The sequence below is a fragment of the Chroicocephalus ridibundus genome, chromosome 7, assembly GCF_963924245.1.
Source record: "Chroicocephalus ridibundus chromosome 7, bChrRid1.1, whole genome shotgun sequence".
NCBI classification, from domain to species: domain Eukaryota; kingdom Metazoa; phylum Chordata; class Aves; order Charadriiformes; family Laridae; genus Chroicocephalus; species Chroicocephalus ridibundus.
Genome location: NC_086290.1, coordinates 21,535,957 through 21,561,586, shown reverse-complemented (window position 1 = coordinate 21,561,586; position 25,630 = coordinate 21,535,957). Strand labels below are relative to the sequence as shown.

The following is a 25,630-nucleotide window of genomic DNA, read 5'->3' as shown; positions in this document are numbered from 1 at the left end:
TGTTTCTTTAAATCCCAATAATCCATTTCTTGTTCCGTTACTTTCCTTAGAAGTGACTCTGGAAAAAAAAAAAAAAAACCAAAACAAAACACCAACCCAAAACTATTTTATTCTGAAAAACTTTTTCTTAATAACTGGCATTATCAGAATTCTTCATATCCTGCTTCAGTTGCAATACTTAAGTTTTGACACTTCACATACTTAAATCATACAGAAATTACGAGGATTTTATCATCTAATAAAAACATTTTAAATGTACTGGGATAAGAAAGATGTCTTTTAGTAAAATACTGACAAAGCAAGTAATTTTGTATGTGTGGTTAACCAAATAAGAAAAGAGATTACATCCTGATTATGAGCATATTACAAAAATAAAATGAGCACTTGAAGATCTATTTTGTTTTCATCAACTTGATGCCCATGACGAATGATGAAAGTCCTGTCAACTTGAATGCCAGTGCTTCTAGAAAGTTACATTACCTTATCCCACCGGCACACTCAGACAAAACCAAACTGGTGCATTTTTTATTTTTTTCTTAATATTTTGAATACTGTCCACCAGTACATTCATGCAAACTTGTGTAATTTTGTTTGCAATTTGGCTGCTGTCTGTCCTAAGAATATTCTTTGATTGCAAATTTTGTAGGCTCATCAGGAAGAGCATAGAATTACGATATAGAATATATGGCATTAAAGACAAGGAGTCAGAACTTAACCTTGAAATTATAGCTTTGAATTACCCTGCTAGTCACAAAATTGCTGGCTCTGGACATTTAAGAGTTATACGTATGTGGTATAAACCAACCAAACTAACTGAATGACAGCCCTTGCTCAGACACAGGAGTTAGGCCAGTGGCATAATCACACAATGGAAACTCTAGACTCTTATTCCCTACAGGACTATTACTGTCGATCAAGTTTTATCAGCCCAACTTTGTTCAATTTACCCTTGCAGCCAAACAAGCTACGTATTTGTAGATATTTATAAGGATTAAAGGAGCAGAAGCAACATTTCAGTATTTTCCCTAGGCCACACCTTAAATTCCTGAACATTTCCATGAGATGGCTCAGGATTTGCATATGAGCGCCTACATTTAGGTGACTGCTGCTCTGGAAATAGAGATTTCACAGATGTTCATTTTGCCTCCTGTAAATATCTGAGTTTTAACAGCTCAGTGCCAAAGCCTACTTGATTTTGTTACCAACAAAATCATCAAGAAGTACAGTGAATGATAAAATTAGAATGCACTACTATTACTATCTAAGTAGTGCCTGAAAATCCCGATCTTGTGCAAAGTGTAATTCCTTTAAAAAAAAAAAAAACAAAACACCAAACCTACTTCCCTCCCTCCACCCCAGATTAACACAAGCAAGCTTGATAAACAGATAAACCTTTTCACTCTCCACAAAATATCAATACACTTTACTAGAACATGCAAATATCAATTTAATAGGTAGCTACTGTATAAACCAGCTTATTGCTAATGTGCTTATTTGTTACACCCTTTTTCCAGGACTAATGTTTTAGAATATTTCTTCTCAATCAACTTGAATTGGTATTTAAAAATGAAAAAATACTGGAAGTGCAAAGACAATTTGCAGACGGTCTGCAAGACATTAGTAATCATGTTGACTTCACAAATTTTGTGTCTGTGATGAAACCCTAAATTCTCAGTTGACCTAAGAGATCTTCAAAGGTAGAGAGAAATAAGTGGATTGTCAACAAGCCCATCATATATGAAGCTAAGGTCTGTAAAAATACAGCTTACTAGAAGATATTTCCAGTCCTTTAAACATGTTTTTTCTTGACAGCAAAAATTTCAAATTCAGAGATACCCTATAATTCATATATCTAATGTGGATTGAATGACTAATGGCAAACTTCAAGTGCTTTGAAGAAGGGGCTGTTGTCCTTTCTTGCATTTACACTGCCTCAAGGCATCCAAGTCACATACAGGTAGGGAAGAATAATATAATAATAACACAATACATAACACTATTACATATAATACTACAAATAATATGAGAGTAGCTCTAAACAACAATTAAAACTTGCAATAATATAAGCCACACATAAATCAATTAAGGAAAATGATAATAGAAAAATATAAAAAGTTACAGAGGAAGGCTTCTGCATTTTAGTTAATTAGTAGCATTTCTGAAATTAAGTAACTGTTTCTCAGTACAATGCGTGTGGAACAAATCTGTTCAAAAAAAGGCATCACACAAAGTCTGAACAGTGAAACAGAGCCTTTGGAATCAATTTGAGGTGTTCCTTTGTTAGCAAAAGATCTCTTTGGGAAAAAAATGTTGGACCCTTATGAAAAAATTAACAGAAGTTAAACTGTTGGAAGAAGGCTAAAAGGAGGAGTCAAATACCTAAAGCTTGAATAGAAAAGAAAAAAAAATAAAAGGTTGGAGAAGTTAGTAATCTGCAAAAGCAGATTATCACGTTTTTTCGGGAAAAATCTTTGTCTAGTGTACACAGTCATAACTTCATTAACTTCAGCTGCATTTTCATAGTACGTAGTAGTCAATAATCTGCTCACTAAGTTTTGTGAAGGCCAAGTCCAATGGGTTTCAAAATGCTGTTAGGAAAAACATCCTGCTTTCAGGCAGCTTACAGTAAGATTGCTTATTGAAAGCATCCTTCAAGGTGAGGCGGCTGAGCCTGGAAAGAAAATTGGTTGAGAACTATAACCATATGCCATACAACATTTCAAGAGACTGCAAACCCTTTTGTGACAGTTTAACTGTACAGCACAACTAGTGTCTTATCTGAATTCTAGCATGGCCTAAAAATGCTAAGAAATACCTTTCGTTTTCATCTGAACATCACACTGCTTGCTGGGTTCTTTAATCATCTAATTAAAGAGAGTACCTAACATTTTTTGATTTTCTAATTCACTTTGAACAAATGCAGTAATTGCTGAGGAAAACACACTTGATCTCTGTGTACAGTATGTGAGAAAACCTTGCACCAATGCTCAAAGGAGAGAAGCAATTAATTTAAGCTTCAAGATAGTATCACTGTATTGATTCAATAAGGCAAAAATATTTGTGACACTGTAAATAAGATATTAAAATGGAAACCTTTAGCAATATTTGGATCATTTTTTAGAAATGCTTAATGCTACTAAAGTAAGAAATCGGTGTTAAGGTTGTATAATTGATGTATTACATTTACAGTTTCAATAATACCAAACTGTTACGGCTGTGTTTTCAACAAAAATAATTCCAATCTGACAGATTCTTAAAGAAAATAATGAAGTTCTATAACCAGGTAATTATAAAGGTTTCTATTAAAGATGTTGACATTTCATAGCCTAGCAACTGTTTCTGCAAATGCAGTGGCAACTTCACTTTGGAGCAGGGTCGGTCAGATCCCCCTACAATTTACCCATCCTCATTTTGTTAAACAACGTACTACTGGCAGCACAGACTCCCTGTCAACGAGCTCGTCTTAAAAAGTATGCATGACCTGGGATTCTCAGGACCTCGATCATTCCCCCATCTGTCAAATACATCAAAATACAGGTTTTCCTTCTTCTCATCTGATCTGTTCATTCCTCTCATCTAGCCAATGTATTAATTTTCTGCTCACCTAATCATAGCACACCTATGAATCATGTAGGAATGACACGCTCTTGACAGCCTACCGACACGTGTACTGTACCTTGTATACCACAGTGGTTCTGTCACCTAACATTACTAACAGCATCCATCTCATCTTCTTATTTTGTACAATGAGATGTGCTCTGTGAATGTAATATTCTGCTCTAACCACTTTGAGATAAATTACCAGCGTAGCGCATTTCACACATGACTCCCATTATATCCCACAGATACAGTATAAGCTGCTCCCTAGCAACTGCAGCAAAAAAACGTACCCCTTTAGGTATTTTTCTCAGCTAAAGATATCAACTTGCTATTTTATGAACTTCATACATAAAACAATCTTGGCTACTGTCAGCTCAAGTTACTCTGACTAATGGTCCTTAAGATGCATTTTTAGCCCTTTGCCTAGTTTGGGTTCTTCCCTCTTGCAAACCTCCCACCTCAATAATTTTAGCACCAAGGAAAAAAAAATTATTTTTCCAAACCAAGAAATATCTTCCCAATAATACCTAACCATTTATACAAGAATTTTAAATCATGTCATGAGCTAGAAATCCATTTTATATGGGAAACGAAAATCCTAGCATGCTGGCAAGAGTGGAGACGCTGGATTTATTTTGTGGAACACCAGAAAGAGTCTTTTGGTTGGACTTCATCAACATACTGAATCGGATTGCACATATTTTCAAAGGACTACAAGCTTTTAAGTAGACTACTGCTTCCTATGTTACCCCAAATCTATTTAAAGGAACTTAGTTAATATCTGGGGAAAGCCAGAAATTACAACTCCCTGTTTAAAAACACTAGCCTCATGCTTACATCACACCTAGTGAATAAGAAGATGTGGCTGTTGTGAGATTGGTATTCGTTTAACACACAATAAAATATTTTTAAAGGAAATAACTAATAATAACAGCTAATTAACATACATGAACAGAACCTTCCACCAAACAGCATCAAAATTTAGGAATTTCCCCCTTCTGCCAGGGGAAAGGGTGTGACCGCAGGCAGTAACTTCCCCATAGAAGTAAAGTCAAGCCTTCAAGTGGGATGTTATCCAGGCTGGTTGGGTTAATACATTTAGGCGACGGCTAGTTTGGTATTGTTATTGTACTGCTGTGTATTGGTGAATCAAAACCATTACCAAAAAAATGATGAGGGAATTGCTGAAAAGGGGAAGACTGGAGCAGACAATGTATCTTTGATACCTCCTGGTACCAGTTTGTTTGAATCTGCACCATTCATTTGGTTTCACAACATAAAATGCCAAGCTAACTTTAGGCATCTTTGTACTATGGGTCTAGCTCTATGGTTGATTAGATTAGGTTCCATGATTGGATTATCTTTATTAGACTGTTGTACTTCATGTGGTAGACACTGTAGACAAGGATAGCCAGAGTATAACACAATGCTGATCTTACATTATCCAAAGCATATTTCCTAATGATTGAATCCCTCAGCATCTCAAAACCCAAGGACCTGTGACGATGAGACAGGCTCTCTGCAGCAGTTTTGTAAAGTCACCCTCTTCTCTGGCCTTCATGGCTATATGGTAAAACTGTATGGGTTCTCTTACTGATAATCCACTAGTGATAACTACACCACCGCAGGTTAGCATCTGCAGTGATTAGAGTTTGGCGTCTGTCTTGAGTCACGTCTGAAGTTTAGCTTTTTTATCAGTGTACTAACAGTAATATTTTAAGATATATATGTATATGTAAAATATACAAGATATACACTATAGTTTTATACAACCTCTTGAGCTTGAAAAGGAAGTTCTATTGCTGCCAAACAGAATTATACTAAGTTCATGCTACAGTGGTACATACAGAATCTGCTGAATTCTAGATGTTCAAGGACTAACTTTTACAGAACCATTTTACACCTGGATATAACTGCATTGGCTTCCAACTTTTATTTAAAAGATGCTTGTAGAATGGAAAATGAAATCACTGGCTAAAAGACGGTGGATACCTGTAAAGTGCTGCATACCATGAACTGCCAAGAGGTGGTGTTTTTTTTGAAACAGGATACAGGGTTCACAACAACAGAAAAGCGAATGAATACACCACTGATTTTTTTGCGTGGCTGAAATGACATTAGTGAACATTACAACAAATAACTTAATCTGGACAGTAAAGAAAACACATCTACACAAACAAACAAACAAAACCCAACAAAACCCCACAAACTCTACCAAATCACAATATCCTCTTTTAGTGATGTGTAAGGTGAATTTCTAACTTTTCCAAAAGGATAGAGAATGTTCCAAAACTGTTGTCTTCTATGACTCCATTCTCTCTAATTCTTTTTTCTGAGCAGCAAATGCTTTATGGAACATTAGAGAAACTTTTATTCCAAATAACATTCATTAACGCATTTTCTCTCTTGCTGTCTTTATATAATACTGATACACAAGAAAGCAATGGGCACTGAAGAAATCTTAACTAAGATTTTACAGGCAGTCCTGCTGCCAGAACTGTTGTTTTCTACTTCAACATAAAAATTGCAAGATCCTTTAAAGTCACATGACTGACTCTGGGTTCAGTGAAGAGGTAGACAAGTCAATTTAGGCATTATACTACTCTCATACAGTTGTATTTTCTCAGCTGAGTCTATTAACATATAAGAAGCTTCATGCTATTGTGATGATATTGCTTCTAGTACAGGAGTCGTTTGGGTATCTTTGTTCTGCACACAGAGAGAGCAGACTTTCAATGCAGTTGTGTTCATTTAGAGTAGTTTACTGCATATTTTGTCCACATCAAAAATAAAAGCACTGCTACCGTCACACTTGTTGGCAATTTAAAAATCAACCCTGAAAAACCTGAAGGCAGTAACTAAGCAAAAAATAAAGCATGTGTATAAATTCGCTCACTGGGCATTGATACTAAATTATAAAAGACAAATAAAAAATACTGGCACAGAGGAGATTAGTTTAAGTTGGTGCTGCTTGTGCTGTGTTTGTCTTGTGGATAAAGAGATGAACTCATGTTTTACAGATGTCAACACTTGTCACCGCTACCAAATTCAACTGAAAAACCCCTACTGCACTCTTTCAAAAACACCTCTTCTGCAACGTTATTTTCTAAAAAGCATCTCATGCTTCCAAAATTGCTGATCATGCCTAACCAGTCCTCGTATACCCTTTTTATCATGCTGAGAAACATATGTGCTTCAGTTGCAAATGATCTAAAAATAAGTGTATGCACGCAGTTTTATCAATTCAAAAGAAAAGCCCCATAAAGGCTTAAGAATTTAGGATCTACATCATCTTCCACTGGCATGCGGCCATGTGGATGGTCAGAGAGATGGTAATTGCAGGACAGAAGAGAAAACAGCACCTGTTAGCTGGCCATAGGCAACAGCAATTCAAAAGCAAACAGCAGAAGTGGGGCAGGCTTATCCTTTCCCTTTAGGAAATTCTATCTATCTGCAACTGTTACAGAGCTCCAGAGGGAATGAAATCTGGTCTTTCTGTAGAATAGGAAAAGACAATAAACACCACCTCTGTTGACTGATACCTCTCTGATAAAAAGCATAGCATGTGTTTCATGTGGCTACACTTTAAGCATCTTCCTTGATACCCTCTAGTGAAACTGACCTGGAAAAAAAAAGTGTAAATGAAATTCAGATACAGGTTTATGCCAAGTTTGACGACATGACCCTAAAACAGGATCCTGGAGACCATCTGACTTTGTGAAGCAGACATGCATTTTCTGAGAATTCATGTGTTGCTGCCATCAGAAGTAAAATGCTATACAGTAACTGGCATATTTAATAAAATGCCATTGAAATGCATCCTAGCTAGAACACTGCTAAATAACATGCCAAATTCCTGCACCAAAGTAATTATCTTCAGTGTCACTGGGTAACTACCCAGCACCAAAAAATGGCATTTCCATTAGAGCCATGTGCCATTAGTGCCATTTATCACTTTTATATTGGGTAAACATTGGAGTTCAAACTGCATTTCCTTAGGAGTTCAGTGTGGCGTAGCTGGTATGGTATTATGAATTTAAGCTTGATGCAAAGTTTTATTAGAAGTAGTACAGTCTTTAGCTCATCGAGATTCTCATTTCATGAACAAACATCCTATTGACTTTTCTGTGAGCTTTATGTACTTCAGGTCTGCAAGGTCAGGTCTTCTGTATGTATCTTAATGACATACTGAAAAGATTTGACCTAATCAAAAGAATAATTTTCATACCAATACACCAGGTATAATACAGCAAGAAGAGAAGGAAAGCTGTTTCCCTTTTAAGCTAATAACAGGCACACAAATTTCTAGGTAACACGTTTTTGTAGAGTTCAGTATTTCCTCATAACAAGAAATAACTGGGTTATACTTACTCCCCAAACGATGAGAGTTGTATGTTTGAAAGGAACAAAGCACCATATGCATATGGCATGTCTTCATATGTATGAAAATCACAGTTGGATCCCAAGAGGAAAAACTGAAAAATAGTTTTTCATAGTTTACACTAAGAAAACCAAAAATAATATACAAGCTTCCTAGGAATGCTTGTCCTTCAAACGATCCTTGTAAAACAGAGCATACCATCTTTTTATTCAATTTTCTTTTTTTTTTTTTTAAAATGCAAATTTGTTTACTTTTTGTTAAATAAAAGAAAGAAGAGCAGCCTGGAAAAGAAAGAACATTTAAGAAAAAACCCTGACTGAATAAGCTAAATAACAAAGTTCCCTTTCCTCTGAGAATTCGAAACTCCTTTAAAACCTTAAAATGCATGTCAACTTTAATATGAACTATGCTGCCAACTTAAATTTCTAGCCCATGCTCACACAGTTTTCACTGCTTTCTCTCTCATTATTTCCAGAACAAATATAGCACAAAAATCGAGCAAGGTATTCCTGGCAGTAAACAAATACTACGAAAGCAAAGTCCTCCTAAGCCCTGATAAAACAAACATTATGAAGCACTACAGGTAGTATCCTGACGAACCCACAGGATGGGGGAAAAAGAAACTATAAATCTTCGCAACACTGTGTTCAAGAGAAAGCTGGTAAATGCACTAAGGTGTATTAACTATCTAAATCCCAAAAACAGATTTACTGAAATTCAGGGAAGTCCTGGCTTTTCGCTCTCATGGAAGGTAGGAAAGGACTCAAGATTGACTGAAATTAACTGAAGTCTTAGAGATCGCTTTTAGTTAGTCCAGTGGGCTTTGGGTAAAGACTTGAATGTGAAACCCACTTGGCAATAAACTAGTTTTACTATTTGTTTTTCTCCATCTACATACTTGTATATTAGCCTGCCTTTTATGCATTTGTTAACATTGAATATGATCATGTCATTCGTATGGTTCTGTTTATTGTAACTGTTCTTTGCATAAAAATTATTTATGCAGAATAATAATATGGTTTGAAGAATAACTCCAGAGAGCTGTAGTTGAGGTTCTTCTCTAGAGGTGCACAAGGTTATTGCAATATTTCATTACCACAAAATAATAAATCTTCAGATAGAGGCAGTATTAGCTTGTAGTATTCCTTACTACTGTGGTACCAACTTTTCCTTGTAAACAAATTTAATCACTTCCATATCGGTTATATATGAAATTTTAATGCTATGCTTCATAAGGAACACCTCCTGAATTTTCATTACAATATATTGTTATATTACTTATACAGTTAGAAAATCTATTTGTCTTTAAGCATGTCACCGCATCTCATTGAAAAATATCTAGCCTAATGAAGTTCTACTAGTAAAAAAAAAAGTGTTTTTCCGTTTGTAAGTCCTCAATTCAACCACTGTGGGGTTCATTACAGATTTTCTAAACCCCACGTGTCACCTCCATGGTTCTTCTAATTATCTTTCACAATATCACCTATCAGAACTGTTCAAAGACTATAAATCTTTGTCCTTCTAGACAGAGAAGAGCAACCACATACATTTTCATGTGCCATGAAATAACCTGATACTATAAATATATTCTTCTCCATCTAATATTAACTATATTCTTATCTAGTTACTATATAGTAAAAGAAACTAAGGCTACAACAATCTGTATTGTTTTACATATGAAAGATGTGGTCATCTCCTTCAAAAGCTTAACATGATTTTATTTTTCAGCACTGAAAGTATACAAAAGTCAAAACAATTATTTTTCTTCATGGAAATAGTCCATCAGATAACAAAGCAGAGATACCTTTAGTAATACTATGCCCTTCTCTGTAAATCAGGAAAAAACATTATCCAGTGAGTTATGAAATCCTGGCACATAAGAATAACGTACAAAACTGAAGCAATTACAAAGTTCACAGGTAGTACACAAGACAACATAATGGATTAACAATTTAGGCATGCATTAATAAATATGTAGATACTGCGTATTTAGAAGGCTTTTGAATTGAGAAAAGATGAAACTAAAGTCCTGATCAGCATTTTTATCATCCCTGTGAAAATGCCAGGCCAGATCCCCAGGTGCATGAAGTTTGTACTCCGCAACAGCAACAAGCTGTCCCAAATCCAGTTAACAGCTACTTTATCCTGTATTGTCCTCAGCACCAACACAGGTTTGGCTCATGCCACCTGGGGGACCAAACTGTCCTACCCTTGAGCTTCACTCATCCAAGCAATTACAAGTGCCACCAGGTACACATGCACATTCCTTTGTCTGAGAGCACTTTCAGAGACAGCAGATGTCATCTGGCTCTCCCGGCTGCTCTCTAGTGGCTGGGACCAATTAGTTACAGCAAGCAGTGGCCAGAACGCGACCTGGCAACTGATCCACCACATCCAGCCAGGGCTGCTGCCCTTGGTTGTCTCTGGCCTAAGCAAATCTCCTCTGGTGTTCAGAGCAACGGGGAATACGGGAGCCAAAACTGACAGCATGTCTCTGCTGCGCTGTGTAGAAACTTCTTAACTTGTTCCACAGATAACTCATTTTCAAAGACTGTAAAGAAACCAGTACAAGTACTATTAAAAGCATTTGTAATGTAACTAATACTAAAACTGATTTCCAGTATTAATCACTATATTTTTTTATTCAGAGGATGTTTCAACATACAGGATAGTAGATGCTTCTTGCTATCTGCACACACGTGCTATGTCTTAGAGAGAATTAGAAAACATCTTTTAAAGAGTAAAAACATAATATTTTTAATATAGGTGCTTGAAGCCATGTTGTTAAAACTGTGATTAAAAATTACTTTCAAACAAGTGCATGTTGTATAAGTGTAAGCTTGCTTATAGGTCATATCGACCCAATAACAGAAAAACTGATAGAGTTTGAAAGATGGGCAAAACACGTTTTCAAAAAGGTTGGGTAGATCTACAAAAGTTGGAAAAACCACGCAGAACCCTTATTGGTATTTTGCTAGAAGAACCGCAGTAACAATAATTCTGGATAGTATAAGCTCTAAGATAGTTCCAAAATATCAGGCAACATGCAGTCAAAGTCATAACCACCTGAGCCCAAAAGGTCTTATACAGAATTACAAGAGGTCTGAGTCTTCATTTCACTGACAGCTGTACAAAGTGCACAGGACTTGCTCAGGCGTAATTGACCTGTTTGCTCATGTCAGAAGTCTCACTACAGGGCAATCACCTCAAACAAGCACCTAATAGAGAAATGAAAACATGCAGTAACTTGGCTGAGTGACCACACAGAAAATAAGCGACATACTTTACAAAAGACAAGTTCCATTAGTACTTTATGTTGCTTACTTTTACTGGGTTATAAAGAAATTTTCCTTTCTTAGAGTTTTCAAATTATGAAGGAGATGATTTCCAGGTGACCTCAGCTGTGACACATTAACCAATACATGGCTTCCCCAGACTTTGTGGTTATTATAGTAATATATAGTTAAAAATTATATAAAATGGGTATGGTCTGGCCCAGGCTCAAACTCCGATGCCTTGGTGCCTACCTCTAAGCGGACCTGTGATCCCATGACAGCCAGCCAGAATGATCTGCAATAACCCAGCCAATAACAGTCAGGTGCCTCAGTCAAAAGCCAGTGATGAAATGCAGCAAGAGGCTCGGGGAAGTATTCTATCTCCCAGGTAGGGTGTCTTTGTTCCAAGAAGTCCTTGCCGGGCAAAGAAAACCTAGCAGAAGCCTACTGTGAAGTTCTCCTTGTCATATAATCCACAGCTTCTGCTGCATCATCCACATTCATTCACACATGACTTGATGCATAGTCTGCTATCTAATAAAAGTGTAACATCTTCAGAGGAAAACCTATTACTTATGACTCAGTTACTTTCTGTGCAATTTTTTTTGAGCCATTTTGCAGTCTGACATTTTATGTTTTACTTTCTGAAAAGAATTAATTAATTTTGTTTCAGAAAATTGAAATGACAAAATATCTGAAAGTGGACAGCTGATGCTATGGCATGACTTCCCTCTCCAAAAACCTGCAGGTGAGCTTTTTGCTTTTACTAGCAAATTCTTTTGCCACCTACTTTTGTCGTGACCATTCCTGAGATTACAGCACTGTCTAATTGTGTCAGATGATAAAGAGCAATTTTACAACGTGAGGTGCAATACCAAATTCACTTTGCACAAGACTTCAGTGATATCAATACCAAACCTGAAAGAGGAATAATAACTGTTTCTTCTCTGCAAATGAAAAACATTTCACAGCAAACATCTTAGTTTGGAAATTTTTAACAGAGTTGGCTGTTTATGCTTAGAATTTGCGTGAGTAACAAACAATAGTATTTCATTTCCCTTTTAAATGAGGATATTACTGAATAAACAGTATAGAACTTCTAGAAGTTAGATCTTAGTTTAAATAGGTTTTATTTGATCTCTGTAAGCACACCTCTCTTGTTCATACCCACATCTAACAAGATTTTGTATTTTCTCCAGAGAAATATTTAGAGTAAGATATCATAATACAGTATTTCAATATCTCCTCCTTACTTGTAACTAGGACATAATGTGTTGAATTCTACTCCCATTGAGTTCTAATTTCATAAAGTACACAAAATATACGAATAAAACAATCTTATCCCAGTAACAGTATATTTTCCATGTAAAATGTTTAATATGATCCAACTTGCAACGTGAGTAGCAGCCCAGATGCTCAAATTCTACTTCTGATTTCTACAGTCTGTTTCCACCCCCAGTTCATCAATGGCAATGTTTGACTTTGTACAGTAACCTGAAATCTGCACGCGAAAATTTCCAGCAAGTAGGTCAGCCTCTTTGGAGATTGCAAAACATTTCTTCACCTGAGCTGCGACATAGCAAAGTATTTGTGTAGCAGGTATTACAGAGCAGAAGTAGTAATGTGCTCTTTAACAAACTGAGAGGACAGAGGTGAATCCCAAGCAAGTATATGCAGACTTGAGACATCAGACTCAAACTGACCTAGTTACCAATAACTTGGTGAGAAACTTTCATTTGAAGCTTAATTCATGGGATGAAAACTTGTAGTATGATCAGCTATGCTCATACATTTGAATCTTTCAGCCAACCTTTAGCAGTGCTATGTTACTTCCTAGCTTATTGTAAGCAAATACAGTAGTGAATTACATATAACAGAATTTACTTTATGATTACATTTGAGATAAGATGCATTTTCTGAAGCCTTTTAACAAATAGACAGCACACTCAAAAGCTTGGCAAAAAGAAAAACCAGCGGGCTTCCTCCAAAGTCTGAAATCCAAGCAAAATGTATTATTTTTCTACATTTCTTGCAAATTTTGAACGCTTTAAATAAACTTTTATAAAAAAAAATTACAGTACAATGCCATGAATATATTAGTGCCACTCTCATTAGCTGCCTAACAGACCAAATGATTTCTTGAGATTTAAAGTGCCTTCTTAGAAAATGTACATTGAAGAAATTAACTGTTTTAGAATATTTTGTGGATGCCCACAGCAGTGTGGCTTCCTTTACATGTACCGTTCTATCTACACAAAAGTATTTTTTCTAGGGAAGAAAACATTAAAATTTGGCTGATGATTCTGAAGTATCTTATAAAAATGTTCAATGAATGATTGCATACATCTTAACACAAGAAGATACTGTCATAATTAAACAATGGAAGACAAGTTCCACTTACAACAGTCTGTTTAAGGCAGATAAGCAGTGTAAGTGGCAGTGCTCTACCAGTGTGCTGCTAAATGCATTCAGCACAGATTCATCAATTAGCACTACTGTGGCCTGTAAGCACTGGACAGAGGGGGAAATTGTGCAGACCATACACCAACAGCGTTCATGTCCATCCATGACATCCTTGCAGGCTATCATGAACTCACTACTCCACACTAAACTAATCTCGAGCTGCATCAGCCAACAGAAAGCTGACCATGACTTTGCAGCTACTGTACACAAGGACATGTTTGTCATGAAGTAGCACTAGGTGATTTTCAAGCACACCATGCAAAAGGGATGCGCCAAAACCTTTTTCTGTGGCAAACGACGTAGTCTTGGTCGCTACAAATTCTGGCAAACAGCATCCATTAACGTGAAATCTGACTTTAAACCACCCATTACTAAATTTGAATAATAGAAATATTATATTTGTTACATACTTGAATACATACTAATTTGAAAAAGCTGTTTTGGTGAACTGTGTTATGGTGGAAAACAAAATGAAAGAAAAATACTATTGCTGCAAATAACTACAGTTGGTATAACAGTCTTTTAGACAGCCAGATTTACACAGCAGATGACCTCATCAATGAATAGTAGAACAGCTGGGACCTTCCTGCAAAGCATCTAAAATATAACTCTTTAAGCTAAATATTTAAATAGGTTGACTACTAAAATAGTCCTGTACTTCTGCCAAGTACTTTAACAACAATAAATCAAGAAACAGAACAGTGCTTCAGGCTGTGGTTTGACAAGCACATAAGGTAATTTAACTGCTGCCTGTCAACCATCCTGCTCCCCTCTTGCATTTACCTTCATACATCCTCCCTTGCATCAGCCTTTGTAAAGTCTTCTATGAAGCAGATTCAAGCTGGCAGAAAGTGGGTTTCTGTTTTGGTTTGGTTTTTTAAACCAGTGGACAGTGGGGAAAAGTTGTCTTCTGCCAGACTAATATGCTGAAGTGGTTCTGCAAGGCGTTTGTAAGGATGGAGTCATTGTGACTGGGGGAAGGGAAGACAGGATCATCAGTTGGAGTCACTTAAACTGCTGTGAAACCACATTTATTACTAATAAACACCAAGTATTAATGCAGCACACTAATAATACATTTCTAATGTTTCTTTAAACCTCACTCTCAATGCTGTTTGCAGTGCAGCAGCTCTTCTAAGTGACGTGCTCTGAATATCAAATGACTAGCCTGGTTTTGAACAAGGAACACGAAGAGGTCCTTTCTATATGGTGGTCTTCCAATCTAACCTCTAATAAAACTGTGAGGGAGGAGGGGAAAAGCTTTGCTTATTATTTTAATGTTACTATGACATGTAGTTCACAAATGGAAGGTGATTAATTAGATGGTACTGGAGTTAAGACTGTTGTGTAGTGCATCCATAGAGACACTAGGAAAGCATTAAACCTATTTGAGTAAACATCACTTCATACTCCAATATTTTTAAAAGCTTCTCTGGTTTTAATTAAACATAATTTTAATAGCAATCAATGTGGATCAAATACCATATACCACCATTCTCATTTCCCCATTCAGTGCCGTTGGATTAAATGCTATGAATGCCATCTTTCAGAGTGTTCTTTCTTTCTTATCTGGTTTGGGTTTCTGGATACAGCCTTAACCTGTCATTCTTCTGAGATCACGCTTGCTGAGGTTTAAAAAAAACCCACTAAATAAAAACAACAAGAAAAAAGCAAAGTCCGTGTTACATACAAGCCATGTTTAAGATCTACAAACACCTTGACTGATTTGCCCCAACACTTTTATCCCTCTCAGATGTACATGCAAAAATACTCATAAGGAACAATATTGTTGGCAAAATTGGGACAAAGACAGGAAGTTGCCTTCGAGCACAGAACTAATGCCATGCTGATGGCAAAGAACTCCAGAAGTACCTCGCAAAACTCAGACTGGACAAAAAGATGACGAATGAACTTTAGTGTAGATACTAAGCTAATACATCTAATGAAAAAAGATCTAAAGCACATACACATCATGCTGACAAATTACATTATTGACAGATCCCTGGAATTAACATTTTTATGTTCAACAGCAACCAAAAAACCTAGCAAAACATTTCTACAACCTTGGTCCACCCACATGTCGAGTAGTGTGTGAAGTTCTGGACTCTGCATCTCAAGGACAGACTGTAGTCAGAGAAGGGCAAACAAAACACTAAAAGGATGGAGTGCCTGCCTTAGAAAAGGAGACTAAAGAGGTTCTTCAGTTGGAGAGAAGGCTGAAGCAAAATATGATCAAATTAAACCATGAAGGTGATAAATAAACTAACATAAAACTTCTGCCTGCTAAAGCCTCCAGTAATAGAACTAAGGGACGTTTAACAAAGCTAGTAAGACATTAGTTTACAAAACATTAGAATGCTTCTTTACAAAGGTAGTAGTAAGCTTCTGGAACTTACCACCGCAGGAGGTTGTGAAGGTAGTGAGCATCAGCAAGTTTGAAAAAGACAAGTTCTTGGTTGGCAGGTCCACAAACAGGTTCTTAAAGCACTGAGCAGATAGATACCTACCATCCCTAATATGAAAACTAAGTACGCAGGGAATGTACAAGGGAACAGATACATAAAGTGGCTAGGTTTGTGAACAGCCCCTAAATAGCATCCCTTAATGTCACTGCTGGAGACCAAACCCTGAATATGAAGGCCCCCTGGTTTGACCCAACAGAGCTTTTCTGTTATTCTTAACTTCAATTTTCCCTAAAGTCTTCTGTTAAGCTCTGAAAAAAAACACAAAAAAAAGGTTACACCCCAGCTTCTTATCTGCTGTGAAAGATACACGTCAGATTTGAATGACAGCAGATCTTCAGTATCAATTCTAACATATAATATCCTATATTACGCAATAAATTAGTACTAGATCTTTAAAAAAAAGTAAGGGTCAGACCCAGGAGGGAATATTTGAATTACTCCAGCCAGTGTGACTCCCACAAAGCCACAGATGTTGTTCCACAGCAGGATCCGCTATTTCAATGAAAATGTAGCCACCTGCTGTGGGACAAAAGAAACAAACATCAGCCCCTCAAACAGCAGAGCTGCAGAACAGCTCAAAGGGAGGCAAGGTTAGGCGTGTAAGTCATTCTAATTTTTACTACAGCAAGTCTCAAAAAATAGTAAGAGTTAAAGCTTACTGGTACTCAGATGTCAGTCTTAAGAAGCTGAGTGCAAAAGCCAGTATCTGTAAGGTATTTTCTGCCCTCTTCTCTTCTACAGAAAGTATTTATACATGAAATAGGCATATTGTAACTGAAATATTTTGAGGCTACTGATAATACAGAACACCCTTCTGCAAAGGGAGAAGGTATGCTGGCAACCTTCCATAGAAATGAATAAATATAGCTCAACAGAATTATCACATGGTTTCAGTTGTACAGCATATTCTTCACTCACTTCACTCTTTACCATTAGCTCCCTCTCCAGTATTTGGTAACTTCTTGTTATTCAGAAGGGAAGAATGTATACTTACGTATTTCATAAATATATCCAGTGATATGTTATACATTAAATTAAACATTTATATATGCATTAAATTATGCATTTTCATTCTTAAGGGAATAATAAAGTACAGTTTTGATGAGCAACTATTGCAGATATTTAGATTACTCACAATAGTTTGGGAGGTTAAATTGAGAGCTACAAAAATCAGAATGCAGGAGGGTTAAAAAAGAGTGTCCGCCCCCCACTACACCTGCACAATACCTAGCAATTTTACATTTTAGGTAGTGATACAAGAAGAGGGGTGTGCGTGTAAATGAGATCTGTAATTTGTTAACACACCTTGATTCATCCCTGTATTAATACTACCCACAAGCAGGCCCAAGGCTCAGAGAGACTTGGACGTCCTTTCTTTTTCCTGGGTGAACTCTAGAAAGCTGATCTCAGCCACCAACACATGGGCAGCCTGCACAGCTCTGCCAGAATTTATGCCTGCCTGCCTATCAGTCAAAGAAGAACTCGCCCACCTTCACCTCCCTTGGTTATTCTGTTGAGACCTGTGCCCTCAGCATCAGGAGCTGAATTCCCATGTCCTGTTTATGAGTATCTTTTGTTAACCTCCTGGGAAAGCATTCGCAGGAGACACCACAGGACCTGAAGAAGAGCAATCTTGGTCATTCACTTATGCCTATGGCAGTGTTAGGCAGCAGCAGATACTATCACCATTTGGAAACATCTGACGCATGTAAGTGAAAAAGGGAACACTTGGATGTGGAGGCGTTTTATACTTCTGTTTATCTGGAATTCTGCAGAGCTTCCATACATCAGCATTTACAGTCGCTGTATTTACTGGAGACAGTACTAACAGCTACAAGTCAGCATTTTAACTGCAGTTCAAAAATGGTGTTAGCTTTTCCAAAAAGATCAGTGTACCGTTTGCATGATCTAATACAACTAGAAGAAGATACATCATTTGTTCATCTTTTCCATGATCTTCTGCAACTCTTCAGTAGTTCAACTAAATGTCCATATGTGATTTTTTCTAAAAAAGCATAGCACTTGTTTTCCCTAGCTGTATCAAAAGAAATAATTTTACTACTACTTATGGCAAATTACATCAATATTATTTTAATATCTACCTTTACCTAAGCAACTAAATAGGCAGCAGGCTGGAGAATGTGACAGTCTTGACTGCTTCAGTTCCAGATTTCTTATTACATTGCATATAGCAATACTTTCCTGTAAAAATTTTTACTACAAAAGCAGCTTAGGAAAACCCAAGATCTTTTTTTGTCACTTTAGTGAGCGTCCTTTTACTTGGGAGGGCTGATCTTCTTTTATATAGAAGAAAACTATGAAAAGCAAACTAACAATCTCCGAAACTTCTGCATTCTTCTCTAGTTTTAACTAGGTATGAGCATTATATAATGATAATAATTAGGAATATTAGTAAGTCTGTAGCTGATGAATATTTTTTTAAAAGTAGACAGTTAATACATTCATATTCACTTTAGTGGTGGGACAATCCCTGCTCCAAAAAAGTTGGTAACTTATTAACAGACAAAGAAGAGAAATCAACGCTGAATCGAGCACCCTTCTGAAGATATATAATTGAAATATTTTGATCTTTTAGAAAAGGTTTCCTAAGAACTGAGGGAAAAAAGTAGTTAAGACAAAGACAGGCTATGTAACAAACACAGTGGCATACATTCTCCTGCATGCACGTCCTCCTGAGAACAATCATGGTGAAACGAGTGTCACGAATAATGACTACTCATGTGCTGAAGGTTCTACAGTTTACCATTCATAAACTAGAATTTTAAACTAAAATTTGGTGTTACTTACAAGAGGGGAAAAAAAAAAAAGCTTGGTGTTTTCAGCCTGTAATCTTTGCACAAATTCTACTGGTCTCTGACAAAAAACCACCACAAAAATTTGGGGCTTGTAAAAAAAACACAGATGACATATGAGGCAGACTAGCACAACTGAGTGCACCTCAGACATTGCATCATGGCTATGTGAAACGTATTTGGATCAGGAGTGCTCTCTAAATTAACCTGAAATGGTCTGAAGACATTGATTTCAAGTTAACTAAATGAGGTTTCTGAAAAACTGGTTTGCCAATATGACATTTTGCTGGATCTATCTAGAATTGGTAATGTACAAGAAACTGAAATTTCATTAGCAATTTATGTTTCGTCAAAAACAATATTTAGTGGATGCAGGGAGGGAACAATATTAACCTGTATCAGTTATAAATTCCACACCTCAGATCTTTCACGCTTACTAGCGCCTCCCCCTCAGCTGTAAAACTGGAGGGCTTCAGCTCTCCAAAGCAGAGAGTACATGTATTTGTAACAACGGGGCTTATGGTGGTTATTCATCCTTGCCATCTATCACATGATTTTCAAAAATTCTGAAAGCATATTATGCATCACGTGACTGAATGCATCCTTATAAATTAATTAATACATCAGAATGCTCTGTATCAAGAGAGAACCAAATCAATGCACTCCTAGAAAGTGGGGAAGGAAGCTTACAGCTACCGAAGAATGAAAAAATGAATCAAATTAAATGCTCTTTATGTTTTCTGCAGACAATGTTTCTTTATGTTTAAAATGCCCAACCTATCACATGCAAAATAATCAAGAGATAACAGAAACTATTTTCTCTTCATTGTGGATGTTCATTGTGGATGCTATCTTGCCTCCTGCTGAATCAATGTCAAAACTCCTCTTTATTTCCATGATCAGGTCCATCATCTCACAAGTCCAGCAGCATCCTAACGATTCCTTAAAATGTTATATAATCAAGATTCTGAATGTTTCCACTAACGTCTATAAAGAACATCTAAAGGCTATTTTTTCTATATTAACAAGATTTGGCAATACTTCAAAGCCTTCCAATACCATCTTCTATCACTGAAGTACAGCAGGTTGAAGAACAATGAAAAAGTGCGCACACGGATAAACGGGATTTCATCTTTGGGATTCCTCCCTCTCAACAGCCACTGGTCACATATCAACCATCACCGTACTTTAAAATAACTTTTCTTTAAACTGGTTTAATAACTTTAAGATACAGTCCGCGGCCACAACAAGCCCACCACCTGCCGTAGTTCCCCCCGCATGTCAATCGCCCAGGCCGGCGTCCGGGACCACGTTCGAGTAAAATCCTTCCTCAAAGGGGAGTTCAAACCCCGGATGGGTGCCGGGGACGCGGCGCGATCCGCCTTTCCCAGCGACCAGCCCCCACCTCCCCGGCAGCCCCTCACCGGCAGCGCCGGGGACACCGGCGGCACCGTTCGGCGTGTCCCCCCCGCGCTCCGGCCGCTCCCCCTAGCCCTCCCGAGGCGACGGAGGACCCGAGTGGGCAGCACCGCAGCCCCTCCGTCAGACCCGACTGGCGGGCTAGTGTCGCCCCCCGCCGCGGCAACCGCGGGCACCACCGGGCGGCAGCATCGAAGTTCCCGCCGTGCCGCCGGTCCCGCCCGGGGACCGGGACGGGATACGGCCGGGACCGCCGCGCTGAAGGGCACGGCAAGGGGCGGTGGGGGACCGCACCCGCCCGCCCACGACCCCTGCCCGTCGCGGCCCACCGCCGCCCGCCGCAGGCATCCCGCCCGCCCGCCCGCCGCTCCACCCGTGCCGGTACCGCTGCCGCCAGCCCCTTCAGCACGAGGCGTAACGGAGGCGCACAGAGGCGGGCATCCGCCTTCCCCGCGGCCGGACCTTACCGGCCGCACTCGCCGCCGTCGCCCGCCTGGGCGCACGCCGCTCCCCGCCGGGCTGCCGCTGCCGTACGCCGCCCCGCAGCCGGCATCACTGCTCCGCCCGCAGCCGCACCAGCCGCCGCGGCGCCCGGCAGCTGCGCCCGCCTCACCAGAGCGCAGCCCGGGCACCGGCGGGGCTCGCCCTCTCCGACTGACAACCCCCAGTAGCCAATCGCCGCCCGCGCAGCACCGAAGAGGCGGGAAGGTGTGACAGAAAGGGACCAATGGGAGCTCGCCTCTCCGGCAGCGCTGTTTCCGGGAGGGGGGAGCCGCGGCGGGCAGCGGGGGTCGCCGGGGCTGTGAGGCGGCGGGGCGCGCCCGTGCGGAGCGCTGTGCCGAGGCGGGCCGGGCCGGGCTCCAGCGGGGCGGGAGCTGGGCCTCGCTCCAGCCCCGGTGGCGGTAACGCGTGCGGCGGGGCCGGTCTCGCCCTTCCCCAGCTGCTCGGGAAAACGGGAGCGGGGCTGAGGGCCGACCTCTCAGGTGGGAAGCGCGCGTCGCCCTTCCCCTGCGTGCCCAGGAACATCAAACTTAACAGCGTGGCGCTTTGTTAAAAAAAAAAAAAAAAAAAATTAAAAAAAAACGGGGAGAGGAGGAACATTTTTTCCGGCGGAATCCCGCTGGGCTGAAACCGTGTCCGCCGGCAATGTTCCCGCAGCGGACGGCGGCCGCCGACCTTGGCGCCTCCGCGGGCGGCGGGGGACCGCGTCCCTAACGGCGGCCGCGCTGCGGGCGTGGCGCGGTGCGGTGCGGTGCTGTGCTGTGTGCCGCCCCGCGCCGCCCCGCCGCGGCCGTGAGCCTCCAGTGACCTCTCGCCGTGGCTGGCAGGGGGCGGTGAGGTGTGTGCCCGCTCTGCAGGGCCTCCGAACTGGGGCTTATCCCCCTCGCTATGCCCGGCCTGTCTGCGCCTGTGACTCACTTGGTTCAGCTGTAGCAGCAATTTCGCCTGTGGACCAGGCGTCTCCGGCTAACTTCTGTTCATGGGGTATGACCACAGTTTTGCATTTTTGTTACGCTATGTGGAATGAGGTCTTGGGCACCCAAACCACGGTGATGCAGCGTAGAGGTATCTCCGCAGGTATCAGGGCCTGGTAGGGTAGCAGAGGCCCTGGAGAACTGAAGACCTAAGATGCACCATAGAGGAGTATTGGCTTAGTGTGATAAGGGAAGTGGCACAGGCTTGGTATTGCAGACCTTACGGCTTACCCACGGTCAGTTAAAGGAATGCAGGCCTGGAGCTACCAAAAACTGGTTTGGGGGTTAAAGAAATAGTATCTAAAATACATAGTATATTCAGGTGTAGAAATGGAGCTGCAGACCAGTGAAGAAAGACAAAGGTAAAAAGCATGTTAGCAAAGATAAAAATGACCCCAAGCAGATTCTAGAGGAGGAGTAAGAAATTATAAACATGAAGATCATACTAATCCTGACCAAGGACTCCAAATGGTCACGCGTCGTTGTTGTCCCTACCTCACACTCCTAACAGGAGCGAAACTACGATCAGGGGATCCAGAGGAGCAGTGGAAGGGTGGATGTAACAGCAGGAGAGGGGTACAACAACAACTGTAACTGCATTATTATCACTCTTTTTCTGTAACTAATAGTTGTTATGTACCTAAGATCTCAGTTACACTAACAATAAATGTCTCTTCCCTCTTTTCTAGTCTCTTTCTCTAAAAAGCCAGGTGAGTAATACTTGAAGACATTTCAGAAAGATGTTTCACTGCTGGGTTCTTGTCAATGTTGTTAGTCTTTATGCGCTGTTTTGGCATTTACTTGTCAAGAGAAGCCCTTTACTCAGTTTTGTACTTTATCTGCTGATTCAAAAGGGTGTGGAGGTTTATTAATTCCTAATGGTTTACCACCATATTTTATGCCTTTTTAGAAATGTTTCTAAAATTAAATAATCTCTTGAATTAATCTCGTCATACGCAAATATTTGTTAGGTCTTAATGAAGGAATTTATTCTTATTACTAATATTGGATATTGGCAGAATTCCTTGTTCAGTTGTACCAGATGTGGGTACCCTCATCTGTGCTGAGTTCAGAACTGCTACTACTGTTAAACAACCTGAAAGTCATGCCCTTTCCTTTCATAGCAACCTTTTAATGCAAATTTTATTCTGGTGAGACTAATCCGCTACAGTGGTAGATTTCTTTTCCTCCCAGTCTTCAACTGTTTACCTTTTATTTTTTTTTTTTTTTTGGTGGCAGTAGTCATTCGAGTTTACTGGGTCCAGTGTGAACACTGAATACACCCGCTTTTGTTTGGAAGGAAATAACAAGAAATGGTTTAAATGCTTATGGGTTTAAACAGTGCAAGAGCTCAGTCAGAGATGTCTTTCTTCTGGCAAATTGGTTTTATTAGTTCAGGACCTACTTCAAGCCTTCAGAATGTACAGTGTTTATACTAGTATTTTATATTTATCAAAAAGTATGGTATTTTTTACTTTTTGTTAAGTCAGGAGGTGGTGGCTTTTTTTTAACATCTGATGTCAGCTATATCTTGGGGAAAAAAAAGCCTAACAGACATACTTTATTTACTGCTCACATTTTTACAAATGTTGCAGAACTAACTGAAGCATTGCACAGTTACAATTTTATAACTCCCGCAAAGAAAGAGGAAAAAATATTTTTGTTATAAAAAATAATTATTGTAGGTGAAGTTCTTTCATAGTAACTAGAAAATAAATTTCATTATTTTTAATAGTTTAAACTTTATCTAAAAATGTAAACGTAAATTCAGATATCTTGTCTAAACAGTATTTTCATGTTAAAAGAGTAGTCTTTAAGGTTCAACATCAGCTTTGTTGCAAGCATATCCACGGCTTAGTGCAGAAGGTAACTAAATCATTACTTGCCAGGGTAAGCCTGCAGTGTAGATACCAAAAAAAAAAAAACCCTACAAAATAGCTACAAAATATCTTAACACAATTTTTTAGAAGTGTTGAAGATCTCTAAACAGAATTTTTTCCAAATAGAAAGACAATGTACCACATAACAGCTAAATATCCTGTTTATGAGACAAAACTTCTCAGAGGGAGACTTCTTGTTACAGGCATAGAAACACCAAATAAATAAAAGCGGAAAACGTGAAAAAGAGAAAGCAGCACACCTGAAATATGGGCCTGTTCCTTCAAGTGCTTTACAGCACACATAACATTTTCTAAAATTTACCAGAGCTCATAGTACCTCGATAAACTCGATTTTTTTGTATCCCAGTAAAATTTCATAGATTGGTTTAGCCCACAAAACTGTGATTTAGCCTTCAGTCCCATAAGGCAGAAGAGTCTGACAGTTCTTTCTGAAAAAGAATACTGCACTCTTGAACAGTACTAATAGGACGTGCAGGAGCTGAACTACTCTTATTCACGGCAGAAACACTCTGAGAAATATGATCCCCATACAGCTCTGTCAGCAGGAGTCCATTCTGGATCAGCAAGCTTCTAGAGGTGGCAGAAGTGCTCAGGAATCACACCTATTAAATCATTGTTTTAGCTGTTAAGACTGCCAACAAGGTGCGAACAGTGGTCTAAGTACTGGTATTTGGGACCTTGGCAGACAGTAGGAACTATGCTGAAATTCAACTTCAGAAAAAAAAACCAAAAACGACAGTTGCTGTATATCCTTTGGTCTTTAACCTCAGGTTTTAGGGGAGGTTCTGCTTTTTACTAGCAATATGTATGCTTTGAAAAATTACTCCATCTCCATCCAGAAAGTCTTTATGCCCCCAGGTGGCTCCCCAGTTACAGAAAATGGTTTGGGCTTCCAGTTGTTTCCACCTGTTCTGTTTATGACTGTTCTGTTTATAACCACGCAGGCATTTTACTTTCCAGTCTCTGCAATCTTTTTATACATATGAAATTTATTGGTTTTGGAGAGAATTATCTCACAGGGAGTTGATACTTTGCTAATGTAGGTAGCAGTAAGTGGAGTCTCAGTATTATGTTTTGATATTAACTGTGCATCCAGCTGGAGACTGATTATGCTAAACATCAAATCTTCAGATTTTCCATGCTTCATCTAGTCTTTTCTCCACTGGTTCATCTGACGTCTTTGTCTCTTAATGCCCTGCCCCCCTTTTTTTTCAGATGAAAGCTCTACTTTTGACATACATAAATTGCATCATTACCTGCTGTGAGTCAGATTTTTGATTACTAGCAAGTAACTGTATAGGCACTAAATAGGTGGGTCTGTCCCAGACCAACTTTCAAAGAGGAATAACTGCAGTATGGATTTGATGACAGGAGTACCAGAAAACATAAAACAATTTCCAGGATGGTGATAGGCTGACAAAACCTCCGAATTATAAAATACCATGGATATTCCCTGCTGTGGTGGGTTGGCCTTGCCTGGCTGCCAGATGCCCACCCACTCTCCACCACTCTTCCTACCCCCCGAACCACAACACCCTCCCAAAAGGACAGGGGGAGAAAATAAGATGACAAGCTTGAGGGTTGAGATAAGGCAATTTAATAAGAAAAGCAAAGCCCACACATGTAAGCAAAGTAAAAGAGGGAAGGGATTCACTACGTCCCATCAGCCTGTGATGTCCAGCCACTTCCTGGGACGCAGGACCTCAGCACATGCAGTGATTGCTTCAGAAGACAGACTTTGTAACCACAAATGTCCCTTCCACCCCTTCTTTTCCCCAGCTGTTATTGCTGAGCATGATGTTATACAGCATGGAATATCCCTTCGGTCAGTTGGGGTC

General features: G+C 39.3%; 1 protein-coding gene across 4 annotated transcripts in view; it reads right to left on the bottom strand.

Annotated features, from left to right (window-relative positions):
- Positions 1 to 21,072, bottom strand: part of B3GALT1 (beta-1,3-galactosyltransferase 1) — a 216,805-nt gene extending 195,733 nt beyond the window's left edge. For all 4 annotated transcript variants that reach the window (XR_010071923.1, XR_010071922.1, XM_063340875.1 and 1 more), the window contains exon 1: positions 20,884 to 21,072. The gene's annotated coding sequence lies outside the window, so the exon portion shown is untranslated. The remainder of the gene's footprint in view (positions 1 to 20,883) is intronic.
- Positions 21,073 to 25,630: the final 4,558 nt, after the last annotated feature.